This window comes from Haemorhous mexicanus, chromosome 2, assembly GCF_027477595.1.
Source record: "Haemorhous mexicanus isolate bHaeMex1 chromosome 2, bHaeMex1.pri, whole genome shotgun sequence".
Lineage (NCBI taxonomy): Eukaryota > Metazoa > Chordata > Aves > Passeriformes > Fringillidae > Haemorhous > Haemorhous mexicanus.
Genome location: NC_082342.1, coordinates 2,112,329 through 2,124,662, shown reverse-complemented (window position 1 = coordinate 2,124,662; position 12,334 = coordinate 2,112,329).

Genomic DNA, 12,334 nt, shown 5'->3' with positions numbered 1-12,334 from the left:
CGAGTAGTGAGAGAGAAGGACTTCACACACAAAACCTCCAGGTCCATGGAACACCCTGGGGCTCCTGAGGTATTACAGGATCTGTCTCAACGCCTGACTTAATAAAACTCAACTAAAAAACTCCTTGTGCTTTTCAGGACTTCTGTTTTGGAACTGAAGAAGTGTTTGCAGGCTGGGAAGGTTGTCCATGCATTTTTTATTCCTGCTTTGCCAGCTCCCCTAGGAAAAGTTCTTATCTCTTGCAAATCTTTCTCCTCAGAAAAAAAAAAGTGTATTTATGCTGTTTGTTTTGGTTGGGATTTTTTCACTTTCAGGATTGATTCACACAAGTCAAAACCTCATTTCTGTTTTAACAGAACTCTAAGGGATATAAAACCACTTGTAAATGCCCCTACTTTCTGAAAAAGGAGTTAAGGGCTTACAAAGTTAAAGAGGCCATTTTAAAAAGAAAATAGAAGATAAAGCACAGCATGTGCCTAAGTATTTTGCTGACTATGATGAAATTAGGCATATTCTTGAGTGAAACGGGGCCAAAACATCCTCGTTCTCCCTGCTGGAAGGTTCAGGGGGATGGGGGTGCCAAGGGAAGGCTTTTAAACAAAGCTGTGTGAAGTGAGTAATTCCAGTTTCCAGGCACAGCCTGTTTATGAGAGAGGGAGGCTGGCCCATGATAAACACACTGCAGAGGAACTCTTTGGAATTATTTCATGCTTCCATTGCAAACTTCATGAAAAATATCAATTAAACCCACTAGTGTTAAGAAATTACACATAGGTGTTGTGTATCTTCACAATATAATTTAAATTGTTCTTCTAATTAAGGTTTCTTGATGCTGAAACTAAAAGCATAATGTTTAGCATAATTTAAGTTCAAAGCTGAAGAGAAAAACCTGGGAGTTTTACCTTTTGTGCTCTCCATCCCACCCCAGGGAGGAGGGAGTGGTTTAACTAGGAGAACTAAATTGGAGAATACCATTCCCAAACTATGGCACAACCCTCTAAAAAAGTGATGGCTGCAATTTTGCTTTTTCTGTTTGTAGTTCAAGACAGAATAAGCAGAACTGCTTTAACTGAGCAAGGACTGTTTGTTCTTTGTGAAAACTGCTGGTTTGAAAAGCATACAGGTAGTAGGTGGGTAGCATGAGCAAGCAATATACAGAAAATTTGCCCATGAATTACAGAATATTTACTGAGAGATTGAAAATCAGTTTCAAAGAATCCAATTTAAAAAATTGTGATAATGAGCACCTTGGCACTCAGCGGCTGTGGAAAGCAGGTCTTTCTCATCACGTTTTTTTTCTCCCAAATTTGCTTATGAAAAAGAATGCTTAGAGAGAAGCAAAACAGCAATTACACCTCCCTTTTCCCTTTGTTTTTTTAAGTTCCAAGATGCCTCCAGAAACTGATAATTTGGCAAGACACAAAAGTTAAACTTTTTAAAAATGTAGCTCTATTTAATCATTGTTCTTATGCGGAGGAAGAGAAAATGTATTCTAAGAGTTGGCGCTAGAAGCCCCGGTCTGGTAGCTTGAAAAAGCAGCCCAGGTCAAGGCAGTGAGGGTGGTTAGTGGAGAGGAGAGAAGGTGATCTCATTAATAAAACAAAGCCTGGAGTGTCTTTACAGAAGGATGGATTATGTTGACAATCAAGTGAAGGATGCACTTGAAAGGCAGAGGTGCCGCTGGGATATTTGACCGTGGTGCTCTGAGACAAAGCTTGATTAAAAAACGGAGAGAACAGTCAATCCTCCGTAAATGCAGGATTGTGTCCTGCTGCTCCCCACACAATGGCTCCTTTATGGGCTGCCTCCTGCTCTCTGTGCTGAGCCCCAGCTCTGACAGGACAGGTATGACTTGGACCCTTGAAGATTTTTAATGTTGGGTTGTTGTGGTTTTTTTTTTTTTTTCAACACACTTCAGATCTCCCAAGGAACACAAAGGCTTAGCTTGTTCTGAACCTAGGTTTTTAAAATTCCCCTCAAGTATAAAGAGGAAAAAATTAGTACTTTACTACCTGAAATACAAATAAAGCATCCTTTGACTACAATTATTGAATCCTGGCAAAATATTATTTTAAGCTGGGTAATCTGATGCTATTTCCATGCTAAACAACACTCAAACCCTACGATAGTAATGTGGAAACTCACTGGCTGAAGCAGGGGGTATTTGAGGGGGAATTATTGCTCATGATAAAAGCAAAGGAATGCAATTAAGCAGCAAGAAAGGAAAACATGAAATTAATGTATTTCCCTTGTTGTTTTAACAATGTCTGGATAGTGTGGAAGAAGAAAGGTCTTCAGATTAGGAAATCTCACTTCTGAATTACAAAAAGGCCTCCATCACATCCATCAGCTTTTGCCAGGATATATTGTTATATTTTGCCTGAACTCTGCTATGAAAGAGCTGCTGTCTGAAGTGAAAAAATGCTACAATATTTCAGTTTCCAACATACAGAAGTTTTATTGTTTCTGTGAAATCGTTGCTTTGGCTCTGCCAGACACTTGAGTTGCCTGAACACCTGATGCCTGCACTTGCAATCTCTCTCCCTGCAGAGATCTGGCAGAGGTCCCTCATCTGCTGAAGCCACTGGATTTCCACACTGATGCAAGAGGAGCATCTTTGCCTTTGGAGTGGGAGCTCTGCTCGCTGTGCATCCAATGAAAATTTTTATTTTGTTGAGTCAGCTCAAAGCACAAAGTGCTTGTTAGTTTTCCCATCCAGTGTTGGACCTCACTCAACAAATAATGAATCGTGGGTGTGTTGTGCTTCCATCCTTTTTCACCTTTACCACTTGCTAATTTTGGAACTTGCAGTTTATAATTACAGCGCTGAGCCAGGGCTCTTGGCTTTGGGAAATGAGAATGTTTTAAAGGGAATCTTAATAGCTGGATCTTGGTTGAATACGCCGTGAAGAGCTGAGTCTGACCTACATTAAAAGCTTAGAGAACTTTTCATTCTGCAAATGAATAGAGGGCCCTAACACTGAGGGAAAAGCACATATTAATTTCTCTCTAAACCATTGGGATCCACAGAAATAGAAATGGAAGGGGTTTTGTGGGACCTCTCAGTGCTTGTTTCAGGATGTTATGGGGCAGTGCACTTTGTCAGGGTTTCAGTCAGTGCCTGCTGCAGTAATCTGCTGAAAACTGGATTAAGCAGACAATTTTCTTTGCCCTTAAATATCTGATGAATGCCAGCAAATTAAAGGCCACTTTTATGCTACATGTTTAAGTAGTGGTTAAATAATATAGGTAAAAGAACAGCTGATTAAGTTATTTGTAAGATTTTTCTGATGCTGCATCAGAGAGTTCTGTATTTCAGGCAGAGGACATCCTTGACACTCTGGTTCAGAGTCTGCATCTCTTTTCATGAAGAATGGAAGCTTTTGATAAGGGGGAAGACTATTTGAGAATAATTTCCTTTCCTGAGGCTGCACCTCTAATCAAAGGAGGATATCAACTATTGCAATATCCCAAGCATGGGGAATTTTACTCCAGAGGAAGTTAGTGATCAGGGTTCCTCTCTCTTTTTCTTGGGTTATTGAATATTCTCTCAGGGTAAACTGTGTGTCTGATGGTTTCCCACTGACAGATACCTAGCTCTGGGAAAGGACAAACTCATTTTACCAAAATTGCCTCTGGATTAAGGTGTTGCATACACCATTGCTGGGGATATGGCCTACTGCAGAAAACACTACAATTCAATTATATTGGTGAATGCAATATTATTTGTGAAATGAAATTGCCTTCTTGAATCTTTAGAGAATCATGAAACAAAGTGATTACCTATTACCTAAGTAAAAAGGAATAAATGAAAGAGCAGAGTTATCAGAAAGGTCTGAAATGAAATTATTATAAGGTATCCTGATGTCAGCAGAGAGCTCAAAAACATTTACATTTGTCATCTGGCTTGTCACCTTTGATAAGTCCTTTCTTTACTCCCTCTGCTTTCCTTATTTCATGCATGGCATCCCCTTCAATTTCTCCCTACTTTCCTCATATGTGCTTATTCCTCCCAAGCACAAAGCAGGGAAATGGATGTTTCTGACTACTCACTAAACTGAAAAACAAAACTCTGTGTTCAACTGGAATAAGAATATTTTGGTCTTTCATCTAAAAGGGCTAAAAACAGAAGCCAAAAAAATCCACAACATAGTTTCAGTCTTAACACTACTTGTCAATCTATTGGACATGATACTTCTTGGGGTTCTCTTTTTTTTTCCCCTTAAGGAGTTGGTAATTTGTAAAACAAAATTCAATAACTGTGAAACCTAAAAGAACATTTCCTTTTGCAATTCTTATGTATTTTGATATGTTATAATGGAATCCTTTCTTGAAAAAATATTGTCCATAATAAGAATTAAAATAGAAGTAACATACTGGTTCCTTCTCAGTGTAACTTGAATTCATGAAAATATGAAGTTTTCAGTGCATTTGCTGTCCATGGAAAATTTGTGGCAGTGCTACATACAAATAATGAGTAACAATGTACTGTTACTCCTATTGATGTTGTATGTTTTGGCTTAAAATTTACACTGTTTTATTAAAACAATTTCAAAATACATTCTGATATCAATAAATGCCTCTAGTGCTTCTGATGAACACTGCGCTGTCTGCAATCAACTTTGAAATTTGAAACCTTTGGATTTAGCTGGGACATTCAAATTAATTCAATGTTAGATTTATCTATTTATCTCATAGAAATACCTTGCATCTCTTTATATTTCTCATTTAAAGGCTATAAAATAACAAAGTAGATAATTTTGCAGGGGCTCTACCTTATTGAACAGAAGAAATATTTCCAGCCTGCTTACCCTCTTGAGGGTTTGTTTCACGTCAGATTTCAGTCTCAGCTCAAATTTGCCCGTGAACATAAATGCCATTCACTGTTTGGCTGTACTCCTAGGTTTTATTTATCTGAGTTCTGATGGTGCAGCTTATTGTTTCAGAGGAGTTAAAACACCACCTGAAAAGTCATGTGCATCTCGGTTGTGCATGTCTTATGGCTGTCAAGGAAACCACCCCAGGACTCCTGGCACCAGATTTCATCTCAATAAGTGATGGAAACACCACAGGTATTGGCCAGGCAGGCACCTCCCAGTGGGTGCTATTTTGGGAGCAAGTCAATGGATCAGATTCTCCTCTCCCAGCAGCTCTGAAGCTGTGTGAGAGTTTGCCTTTGTCTCCCCACGGGTCTCTGGCAGTTTCTCTGGCAGAGAGCCATCCTTGAGGTGAGGCTGTTTAACAGTGCTCTCAAGGTACAAAAAAGCCTTCAAAGCACTGTGGTAAACCTGTCTCTAACTTTCCTGAAGTCTGGAGTGAGGGCTAAAAGTTATCAGGAGAAGAAGGTGGTAGCCTTGGTTTCAGATGAACGCTCTCTTCATGTACCAAAACTCTACAAAAGTGTTTACATTTACAGCCTTAAACAAAAAATAATAATTGCACATTTGTAATGGATTTGTAATTAATTTAGTCATTAAATATCCTGAAGATGTTGATGGAGATCTCCAGTCCTGGGAATGGCAGAACACTGTAGTTAGGGCTCTGGGGTCACCTGCGAGGGCTACAGGCTGTCACCCAGACTGAGGGTCAAAGTGCCTCTGCTACCAGCCTGTTCCCAAACTGAGTTTGACCAGAAACCATCCCAAAGGGTAAAGTGCTTTATTTTCATGAAGAGGAAAGTAAAGCTTTTGGTGTCATTGGGGATGCTCGTAGGAAATGACAGAGCACGCTGGAAGAAGCTTGCTTGAATGCTAAGGGGAGAAAATAGGACAGGAACATTTGTGAGGGAAACTCTGAGGGGAATCAGTAGGGATAAGAAAGGACATATTGGAGATAAAACCCAAGGTAATGATAGGTGGCATTTTGGAGCTTAAATCAGAAGTAGTACAAAGATGTAGATGAAGACATTATGGAGGGAAAATGTGAGGTAATTTTAATGGAATGGAACACTGTGGAAGAAAACATCTGAGGTAATCTATAAGGACCAGAATAAATACTGAGGGAGAGGTGGGTGACCCTAGTGATGATGAGGAGGCGTGAGGGTCACTGAAGGGGTGCAAGGATCACTGAGGGAGGATGTGGGCTGTGTTGCTGAGGGGCACCCGCCCGGGGCGGCGCCCTCAGCTCCCCTCAGCCCTAAGGGCGGGAACTCGAAGCCGCTCTGGCCGCCAGGGGGCGCCCCCACCCCTCAGCTCCCCTCAGCCCTGAGGGCGGGAACTCGAAGCCGCTCTGGCCCCCGGGGGGCACACTCGCCCCTCAGCTCCCATCAGCCTGAGGGCGGGAACTCGAGGCCGCTCTGGTGGGCAGGGGCGCCCCCGCCCCTCAGCTCCCCTCAGCCCTGAGGGCGGGAACTCGAGGCCGCTCTGGTCGGCAGGGGCGCCCCCGCCCCTCAGCTCCCCTCAGCTCCCCTCAGCCCTGAGGGCGGGAACTCGAGGCCGCTCTGGTCGGCAGGGGCGCCCCCGCCCCTCAGCTCCCCTCAGCCCTGAGGGCGGGAACTCGAAGCCGCTCTGGCCCCCGGGGGGCACACTCGCCCCTCAGCTCCCCTCAGCCCTGAGGGCGGGAACTCGAAGCCGCTCTCCGCCAGGGGGGCGCCCCCGCCCCTCAGCTCCCCTCAGCCCTGAGGGCGGGAACTCGAAGCCGCTCTCCGCCAGGGGGGCGCCCTCGCCCCTCAGCTCCCCTCAGCCCTGAGGGCGGGAACTCGAAGCCGCTCTGGCCCCCGGAAGGCGCCCCCGCCCCTCAGCCCCCCTCAGCCCTGAGGGCGGGAACTCGAAGCCGCTCCGGCCGCCAGGGGGCGCCCCCGCCCCTCAGCTCCTCTCAGCCCTGAGGGCGGGAACTCGAAGCCGCTCCGGCCGCCAGGGGGCGCCCCCGCCCCTCAGCTCCCCTCAGCTCCCCTCAGCCCTGAGGGCGGGAACTCGAGGCCGCTCCGGCCGCCGCTCTCGGCGAGGCGACGCGCGGGGTTCCACGCGCGGGCCGGGAGGCGCCCTCAGGCAGCCCCTGGGCTGAGGCAGAGGAGGAATGGACGGCCCTCACGCGTCTGCACGGTGCTTCGGTTTGCGGGAGGAAGAGATGAGGTAAGTCAGAGGGGAGAAAAAGAACTTCATGGGGGAGGAATGCTGGAACTCCGTGGCATCACCTGGAGAGCACGGAATGCACGTTTTGGTAAAAATTGAGGAGTGTGGGAAAAACAGATGCAGTAATCTGTGGCGATCACATAGTGGACATTTTTGGAAGGAAAATCTTTCTCCAGTGGAGAAAATTGGTTTTGGAGAAAAGTCTGAGGTAATTTGGGGAGGTAGAGCAGAGCAAATTTTGTGATAACACCTGAGGTCATTCTTAATGGCCAGATGGAACATTTTTGAGGGTAAAATGTAAGGCAATCTGCAAGGGACTGAAGGAATACTTTAGAAAGAAATCCTGAGGTAATCTGTAAGGAGCACAAGTAACCCTGAGGGAGAGGTGGCTCTCCAGGTGATGCTGAGGGGATGTGAGAGTCACTGAGGGAATATGAATGTTCCTGAGGGGAGATAGATGTGAAGCACAAAGCTGGGCAAGAAAACAAAACTCTGTAGTCAGATGGCTACAGAGCAGGTGTTTGTTTATTCAGAGCTGGGAGTGAGGCTGCCAAACGCCACTCAATGTTGTTTTGCCTTCAGTTTGATTCTAAATTGTAATGTTAAATTTACAAGGTATCATTAGCATACTCATATTTGTGTAAAGCTGTGTCATGGTTCTATGGGAGTTTGTTGATTTCACACCCGTGTCAGTTTCTTTGTGATCCTCATTCTTCTTGTGGTCTTTTGATTAAGACTTCTGTAGTCTTCGTTACGTTTGAACTTTTTACCTCTAACTTCAGGACATGTCTGGTGCTTCTTGGTTTTTTCCAGTCTATTTATGTTTTTAGCTACGTATGCAGTGTGCAACTTCCATAACAATTTGCTATTTAGCTCTGGATGGTGCTTGCAATGTCAGTGGCTTTGCTGTTTTGTTTGTTTCACAAGCACATCTTGGTTCAATCTTACTGGTTACGGTGTTACTTGTTAGAATTACTTAATACAATATAATGCGTTGCATTTGATAAATACTGCTTAGAATTCGGATGCTGCCTATGTTCCTCTTAGGGGGAATATGGGAGTCATTTGAACGGAGGCAGGTGCCCCGTGTTCCTCTGAGGGGCCATGCATTTTCTGAGAAGTAGATGTGAAGCCCAAAGCCTGGCAAGAAAACAAAACTCAATAGTCAGATGGCTACAGAGCAGGTGTTTGTTTATTCAGAGCTGGGAGTGAGGTGGATCTCTCTGAGAAACCTCACTCAATGTTGTTCTGCCTTCAATTTCATTCTAAATAGTAACTTCCCAGTTACAAGGTATCATTAGAATACTCATATTTGTGTAAAGCTGTGTCATGGTTCCATGAGAGTTCGTTTATTTCGTGCCAGTGTCAGTTTCTTTTTGATCCAAAGCCTACTGGTGGTCTTTTGGTGAAGACCTCTGTAGTCTTCCTTTTGTTTGGACTTTTTATCTCTGTCTTCAGGACATGTGTGGTGCCTCTTGGTTTTGTTCAGTCTATTATGTTTTTAGCTAATTATGCAGTTTGCAAGTTCCTTTGCAATTTGCTATTTAGCTCTGGATGGTGCTTGCAATGTCAGTGGCTTTGCTGTTTTGTTTGTTTCACAAGCACATCTTGGTTCAATCTTACTGGTTACGGTGTTACTTGTTAGAATTACTTAATACAATATAATGTGTTGCATTTGATAAATACTGCTTAGAATTCGGATGCTGCCTATGTTCCTCTTAGGGGGAATATGGGAGTCATTTGAGCGGAGGCAGGTGCCCCGTGTTCCTCTGAGGGTCCATGCATTTTCTGAGAAGTAGATGTGAAGCCCAAAGCCTGGCAAGAAAACAAAACTCAATAGTCAGATGGCTACAGAGCAGGTGTTTGTTTATTCAGAGCTGGGAGTGAGGTGAATCTCTCCTCCAAACCTCATTCAATGTTGTTCTGCCTTGAATTTCATTCTAAATGGTAACTTTCCAGTTACAAGGTATCATTAGCATACTCATATTTGTGTAAAGCTGTGTCATGGTTCCATGAGAGTTCGTTTATTTCGTGCCAGTGTCAGTTTCTTTTTGATCCAAAGTCTACTGGTGGTCTTTTGGTGAAGACCTCTGTAGTCTTCCTTTTGTTTGGACTTTTTATCTCTGTCTTCAGGACATGTGTGGTGCCTCTTGGTTTTGTTCAGTCTATTATGTTTTTAGCTAATTATGCAGTTTGCAAGTTCCATTACAATTTGCTATTTAGCTCTGGATGGTGCTTGCAATGTCAGTGGCTTTGCTATTTTGTTTCACCTGCATATCCGGGTACTCTATTATTTGTTACCATTACTTGATACAATATAACATGCAATCTTTTGTCACATACGGTTTAGGATTCAGGTGCTGCTTATGTTCCTCTGAGGGGTAATATGGGAGTCGTTTGAGGGGAGGCAGGTGCCCCGTGTTCCACTGAGGGGACATGAGGGTCACTGAAGGGATGATGGCAAATGCCCTCCATGTTACTGAGACGGCATGGGGGTCACTGAAGGAGAGGTGAGTGCCCAGCATGTTGCTAAGGAGACACAAAGGTGATTGGAGAGGGAGGCAGGTGCCTCGAATGTGGCTGAGGAACCCGTGAGAGAGGAACGCGAGGTACCCTGCATGTAACTGGTGGTGGCAGATGCCGTGCGTGCCACTGAGGGGGCGTGAGGATCACGGAGCGGGGGATGCGGGTTTGCCGGCTGTTGCTGCGGGCACGGGAGAGTTCCTGATCGGGATCCGGTTGCGCCCTGAGGAACGTCCCTCCCTGAGGGTCGGGGGTGGGGGTGGGCCTGTTCCCGTCGTGCGGCCGCCGCCTCCCGATTGGCACCGCAGGGCGAGATTCCCGCACATGCGCGGCGGCCCAGCCCCGCCGCTTCTGTCACCGCAGAGGCGGGAACTCGAAGACGCTGAGTCCGCCCGCGGCGGCGGCCTCGCACCCCGGGCCCCTCAGGCCCCAGTGCGGGAACTCGAAGCCGCTGTGTCCGCCCGCGGAGGCGGCCTCGCACCCCGGGCCCCTCAGGCCCCAGTGCGGGAACTCGAAGCCGCTGGGTCCGCCGCTCTCGGTGGATCGCCGGGCCGGGAGGCGCCCTCCAGCCGCCCTCGGGTAAGAGAGGAGGAATGGACGGGCGGCCTGCACGGTGTTAGTTTGTAGGGTTAGAGATGAGGTAACTCATAGGGCCAGCAAAAACTACAGAGGGGACCACTGCTGGAATTTCCTGGCTTCACCTGTGGGGCAAGGAGTGAACATTCTTGTGTAAATTGACTAGCGTGGGAACTAAAGCTGCGGAAATCTGTGGGGATCGTAGAGGAGACATTTTTTTGGCTAGAAGGTTACAGGGGATCTCTAGGGAAGAAAATTGTTTTTGGGGAAAAGGCTAAAGTATTTTCGGGGAGATGGGGGCAGAGAAAATTTTCTGATAAAACCAGAGGTAATTTAAAGAGCCAGAAAAAACATTTTTTATTTGAAATCTCAGTTAATCTGCAATGGAATGAATGAAAGTAAAAAGGTAATTTGTATGGTTTAGAACTTTTGGGGAGCAAAATGTGTGTTAATCTGTAGGAGATATTTTGAAAGCTAATATCTAACAGATTTAATAGATGTAAATGAATCTTTTTGAATATTCTTCCTCAAAATAAAGGATTACAAACCACATCTATTCGCATAAACTCATGTAATTTCTCATTAAGATACACAAAAGTATCTTAATGAGAAATATTTACTACACCATAAAGACGAAACAAAAACTAGTGTAGTATAATACCCAATCTGAAACAAAAAATAATTGCACTAAAGCTACAAGAAACCCATATTCAATGAAACTTAATATGGCACAGCCATGACAAAAAGAGAAGAAAAATCACACTTGCTACAGTATAAAAGAGAACGGAGGAGTGTCTACAATCAGGGAGGAATCTGTACACAAAGCACTCCAAAACTGAATATATTTCAAAAACAAATACTAAAATTACAGTTGTCTTCCTTCAATATCAGCCTGTGGGGCACTTGGGTGGCGGTTCCCTGCAGGCACAGGGTCTGGAGCTTCTCAGGCTCTGAGTGTGTCGTCGTGCATTGGCAGAAGCCGTGGGACGACGAAGCAAGAGCGGCATCGTCTTCGGGATCAAGTGTGGGACGGCGAGGCAAGAGTGAGCTTGGAGCTGAAGAGGGACACCAGGGGCCCTCTGGGCAAAGGGCTTTTCCAGGCCAGGGCACCTTCAGGGTGCCGCGGCCGGCTTTGCGCTGGGCGACCTCCCTGTGCGCAGGGCTGGGTCTTTGCTGCGGTTGGCCTTTTGCCCTTGTGCTCCTTTGGCTGCCCGGAGAGAGGGGCAACCCTGTAAAGGAGGGTGAGTGCCCCTGTCTCCGCACCGGAGGGGGGAAACGGAGCTCTCCCGGCCCCCAGCCCAGCTACCCTGTAAGCAGGGCAGGGCTTTTCCCCAGCCCCGGCAGCTTTCTGCCTGCTGCCGGCCCCTGGCCAGTGTGACCCCCTGTACTCGGGGCGTGTCACAGCCCGTGTCCCCATGCCAGGCCTGAAGCGCTTCAGCGCGTCGAGGCCCCTTGTGGCCTCCTCTCAGTGCACGGGCAGGTCTGATGCTTTCCTCTCCCGCTCAGCATTAGGAATGGCTCCCTAGAGTAGGTTGGCTGCACAGAGCTTGCTCCCTCTTCTGGGACTGTCTCCCCCTCTCCTGTCTTCCCCTTAGCCGGTGTGAGTGAGGAAGTGTGTTTGTGCTTTCGCCCCCCTTCTTTAGAAACAGAGCAGTGTAGCTCAGACTTCCCAGGAGGGAAAGAGGAGCTCTGTGCAGCCACAGGCGGGTGCCCAAAATGCACGGGTGGAGAAAGCGTCCGGCCTTGCCCCTGCTTTCTGAGGACGGCGCGAAGCCGCTTAGCGGCAGCGTGGGCACCACGACCCGCCTGTAGCCAGGGCCTGGGCGTGCGCCCACGCTGCCGGTGGTGCTGGTGAACTGCCAGCGCGCGGGCCCCGTACTCGGGGCACGTGTCAGGACCTTGGCGGCACCCTTTGTCCCCAGGAGCAGCCCCGCCCAGGTCCCTGTAAGCAGGGCTGGGGAGGCTCCTTTAGCCAGGCGACAGGAACGAGCGCTCCCGGGCCCTTGCCAGGGGGCAGCTTGCAGAAGGGCCGTGCCGCAGGGCACGGTCCCGCCTTTGGCACTGCCTCGGGCTGGCGCCACATGCCTGGCGGCCTTGTAGAGGAGGCTGCCGAGGCTCTGCAGACGGCTGTGCTGCCGTGCTGCGCTGCGGCCGGGCTCCGGCCT